Raw genomic sequence first — 5,254 nt, 5'->3', positions numbered from 1 at the left:
ATATATATATATATATACCCCTATTTATATACCCCTTTTACATATTGAAAACTTGAGGCACAGAGAGAAATGTATATAAAGAACTAAGAGAAGAGAACTAACATTTGTGACCTTCAGCTTTTCTGGGATGTCATCCACCCCTGTGGGCAGAGGTCATACTAGAGAACAAATTGGATATGCCAAGTACAATGGACAGACCATGTCCTCAAAGATCTCAGTCTCAGGAAATGAATAACAAACTACAGGACAGTCATTGAAAGAACACTATTATTATTACCAGGGTCAAAGAAGTGTTAAAGGGCTTTTAAAATTTATTTATTTTGGCTTGTTTTCAGATAAGAGCATGTAATTTGACCATTGATTCTCAAAAGGCAGTAGCACAAGCTTGATTCAAATCTTTCTAGAGTCTTAACATTTATTTACATCTCACAAACACCATCTTTAAGTGATGATTTGCAAAGGGCCACAAAGAATAATTTGGCAGAAGTTTATAGGAAGGAAAGCTTTGAGAGCTGAACAAGAAAAGGTGCTGGAAAGTAAATCAAATTATGGCATACATTGAATTATGGCTTTTATTATTATGTGTGGAGTATGCATAGAATTTTGAACTAAATGCTGAGGAAGCAAAGGTCTAGAAACTTCCATGCATAGTAAATAAATTAACCCTTTATTCTCTTGTTTTCCATACTTTATGTTGTGTTTCATGTTCATACAAATGTACACTAGTAAGCCATGCTGTACTATAAGTACAGCAACCTATCTGTGTGCATGATCAAAATGTGTGCCTCTGAGGGAATTTCTTTGATATAATAATATAGACAGTATTTCACAGACCAAGAATTCTTTGGGAAAAAGGAAAGGGGCTGTGTCAATTTGTGACTGTCTGACTTTCCTAGGCTTATTGAATTACAATCCTTTATCCTTTTCTTTTATAATTTGCAGATTATTCTGTAATATGTTTGGAAATGAAAAACCTACCAAGTAATTTAGGGTCTAATAACTGAATTAATAATAATTTTTTAAACCAGGAGTTCCATATGCTATACAATTCAGGACATTGCCTTATTTTCTACTCTAAGAGGTCTGTTTTCATTGGTATTTTCTATACTGGAACTACATCATAGTAGAAAATTAGTTTATCATAAGCAGGTCATCAGCTCTTGAAATATCTACCCATGAGAAAAAATATGTATAATTTGACTCCTGTCACCAAGGAAATGGTCTAAAAATCGGTTTACTTCAATGCCAAACAAAAACCTTAGCTTCACCTAGTTATCTTTTTTGTAAGGACTTTCTTTTACTCATTCACTCATTCATTCATTCATTTCATGGCTACTCTACACTGATCATTTAGGAGGAAAGAGACACCCTAAATGACTGGGAAAATCTTAAATATAACTATATGTCTCTATGTGTTTTCATGCTTTCTGCAAGAGCACATGTGTGACAGGAAGTAAAGAATAGCATAGTCGGGGGAAAAATGAAAGAGACACGATGTAATTATCCAAACTCGAATTAAGCCAATTAATAACCCGTGTGCTAACACTATACTCGAAGTGCTGAGAATGCTGTCAGACATTTAAATGCCCTGGGTAGTCATGGTCAGCAGACTTCACCCATTTCCAATACCATGCAGGGACGTGGCTGTCCCTGGCTTCTGAGGAAGGCTGCACTTAAAGTAAGAGGTACAGATTATATAATCCAAGCACAAGCTTCCCCCAAGTGACTGCACACAGATTTGTATTATTTCTAATGAAATCAAAATACAAATCTATACAAATATTGATTTGTTCATTTACTTGGCACATATTTAATGCAAACCTACTATGTGCTAGTACAGTGCGGTGACTCAGGATGCAGGCCTTAGAGTCAGAATGCCTGCATTTTATCTCCACTCCCACATTTCCTAGCTGTGTAATCCTGAGTAAGTTTTATAACCTTTATATATCTCAGTTTTCTTTTCCATGAAATGGGGTTATTGGAAGTACCCAATTCATATGGTTATGACAATGATGTCTGATTTTAAAATGTAAAACACTTAGTAGAGTACTTATACTCCTCATATGTTCAGCAGTATATTAGCTATCATTGTTTTTAATGGCCAGGAAATATTCTGAAATTTAGAAACAGATAATAAAGCTTCAGATGATATAGCACCCTATAAGTTTAGTTTCTAGAAATTTAGGGTTCTAAACTTTATAATCTCTACTGCCAACCCTTTCTAATAGAAGTTTGTGTATTGGACTCCTGCTATATGATTTTATGTCTTGAACTGGCAAGCTTTGAAGTAACACACTCAGTACAATTGTAAGTGACAGTGTCGTTTATTTATACCCTAACATGCTTTTCTGAGTAGCTACCATGTAATGACTAGCCATGTAGTTTACACGTTAGCTCATGTAAGACTCAAAACCACTTTATGAATCCACTGTTATCACCTTTTACAGACAAGAAAAACTAATGCTCTGACACTGGCTATGATTTATACAATGCTATAAAGGTATATTTACTGCAAAAGGATCTGCCGATTTCAAAATCACTGCTTTGTTTCTCCTACCTCCAGATTCCTTGAGTGTGGACCATGTGTTTTAAGAATGTTGCAGCACCATTGTTAAAAGAGCGTGGTGTGCAAATAAGTCAAATTACTTTGGCTATGTCTTCTCCCAGACTACTTGCCTTTGAGTGGGCTCCCAGGTGCCTGACATTTCTTTCAGTTTTCTTCTTTCACTCTTATGTAGCAATGTAGTTGTTAAAGCACGACTGACAGATAGTTTTTGTTTTATATACACCATGATTCTTGACTTAGAAAAAAAGACTTAATCTCTCCAATAATATCTGATGACCTTGTTCTTTTTATAAGCACCTCTTCCCTTTAAAAAAAAAAAAAAAAACACCCTCAGTTATTTGTTGTAAGAGGGACTTCCCCGACTGAGTATAGTCATGTGTCTCCCAAAAGATACCATCAAATTCATAGGTAGATAATACAGCTTCCCCTTTCTATTTTAGTAGCTTGTTTTCAATTGAAATATATCAGAAAAGTTGCCCATGGCTAATCTTTCAAGTAGAAAAATCTTATCAGTGATTTAAAACTACACTGTAAACTGGAAAACTCTATTATCATTCACCTACAGTGTACCTGTATTTTAGAAATGTGCTGTGTGAGAAAGCCACATTTTACACTGTAATGTATAGCAGATGATGTTTACAGAGTGAATTGTAGACTCTGGATGAGGTCTTTCTAGATCCATCCACTGGCACTGGTTAGTTTGGAAATGTGGCACAAGTTGGACATTGCTGAGACCGGACCTCTACAATTTTATATTTTTCTGCTTTTCTCTCAGAATAAATTAAGGGCTTCAATCTCTTATCCCTAGCAATCAAAATGAACTAAAAAACAATTTCCACTCCACTACTTAGACATTTTGAAAAAAATGGAGGTCTGTGTGCTAACTACATCCAAGGAGGAATCTTATTACTCTAGAGGCAAGAGTGATTTCCATACCTGTTGGGCCAGAATCTTTAAAGAATCCTAACTGCTATGTGAAGCAGCCCGTGGGTAGCTGCAGCCTTGGGTTCTAGTGCTGACGCTGGTGTTGCCTTTGTGATTTATTTCTCTGAGTCCCCAGACCTCAGTTTCCCCCTCTGCTGAATCTGGGCGTGAAGAGATTGCCCTTTGGGGCTCTTTCCAGCGCTCTATTCTCTAGGTCTGCAGATCGGCTTCAGTGTCTGCCATGGTCTGCTTTGCCAGCTCTGTTTGTCACAAAGATTAATCCATTTTAACTGTACCTTCAAGTGCACCCTGGAGAGGAGGATAGATGGATTGTTTTGCACCTATTATTGCATCAGAACTTTTGCCTTCTTAGACAAGATCGTGCCATACCTAAAACCTGTCTGCCTGTCTGCCCACTGACTTTGTCTGTGCTGATCTCTTGCCACGGTACCTCTTTTTCCAGCATCCATCTCTCTCCAGGATCTAGATTCAGCCTCCGACTCTACCTGTCTTGTTCTCTGCAGCATCTGTCTGCCACACTCCCAGACCATCGTTAATAAACTTTCACACATTACACGCAAACCCCTGATATGCTGGCACCTGCACATAAATATCTACGGTTCATAAAACTAGGGGAGAAAACTCCATTTAAAAAAAAAAGACCTCAATCTAGTGCCATTCGTATTCGCACTTTTTGTTTAGTTGTAAGTTTTAATAGTTCCCCCTTTGAGGAATTGTCAGTACGAGCAGTATTGCTTATCAGAACACACCAACAGTCTTTTTGTAATATTCGCTTTTCCCCTTTGGTTCAGCCGAGCCTGCTGACAGATCATTCAAATTCAATTGTTTTATGTCTAAGCCGAACAGCTAATTAAAGTAGGGATGATTAACCTGACTGGCAGTGTCGCTCTCCCTCTCTCTCTCTCTCTCTCTCTCTCTCTCTCTCTCTCTCTTGCTCTACTGTTTTTTTTTTTCCTCTCTCTCTCTCTCCTAAACGTGGTCTGCTTGCTGATGGCAGAATGGCACTCGGAGATTTGTGCATTGTGTCTGGTTTCCTACGGGCAGGCTGACCCAGTGCCTCCAGGGACTTATCAATAGACCACTCAGAAGAGACACAGACAGGAGAGAGGAGGAGGGGTGGGGGGAGAGAGAGAGAATCAATATCAAGAATAGAAGGAGCTCCGAAGCCATTTTTTTTTTAAAGAAGTATCGGGACTTGGGAGAGGGTGACAAAGAAGGTTTTTCAAAGAGGCAGTGGAGGAGGTTCTAATAAATTTGGAAGGAAACAGTTCCCTGTCTTGGGAAAAGGAGAACTCCTGACTGATTAGCATTCACACCAGGTATGAGATGTTCGCTACCCCTTATCACTGTGTCGCAACCGAGATGGAAAAGCCTTTTTTTTTTTTTTTAGGAGACTGAGGGAGCATGTATTTTGCTGTGTTTGTGGTTGGGGGGTAAGAGGGGCGGCGTGAGAAGCCGTGGGCATTTGTGTATGGGAGCAGAGAGAATGGAAGCGGTACAACTGGGGGTGGGAAAGAGTATGCAGCATGTTACTGTCTTTCCTGTCTTTGTGCGCCCCTGGGGGGTTACCCAAGTTCATTTCTAGCAGGTGGATTTAGACGGGAGTTACTTAACGCTTGACCGCCAGTTTTGAAAAAAAGGAAAAGAAAAAGAAAAAAACGCTGCTTCCTATGTCTATTAAAGGAAGCTCCAATTTCTCTCTCTCTCTCTCTCTCTCTCTCTCTCTCTCTCTCTCTCTCTCTC

General features: G+C 38.8%; 1 protein-coding gene across 8 annotated transcripts in view; it reads left to right on the top strand.

Moving 5' to 3' along the window:
* The window catches only part of Zbtb20 (zinc finger and BTB domain containing 20), a 357,321-nt gene that overhangs the window by 223,811 nt on the left and 128,256 nt on the right, over nucleotides 1–5,254 (top strand). The window contains exon 1 of one of the 8 annotated variants that reach the window (XM_010630071.3): nucleotides 4,515–4,830. The exons of the other annotated variants lie outside the window; for them this stretch is intronic. The gene's annotated coding sequence lies outside the window, so the exon portion shown is untranslated. Of the gene's footprint in view, nucleotides 1–4,514; nucleotides 4,831–5,254 lie in introns of those variants that run through there. 8 annotated transcript variants of the gene reach the window in all.

Source organism: Fukomys damarensis, unplaced genomic scaffold (assembly GCF_012274545.1).
Source record: "Fukomys damarensis isolate Sample0158 unplaced genomic scaffold, DMR_v1.0_HiC HiC_scaffold_24, whole genome shotgun sequence".
Taxonomy (NCBI): Eukaryota; Metazoa; Chordata; class Mammalia; order Rodentia; family Bathyergidae; genus Fukomys; species Fukomys damarensis.
This window is presented reverse-complemented; position numbering and strand designations above follow the sequence as displayed.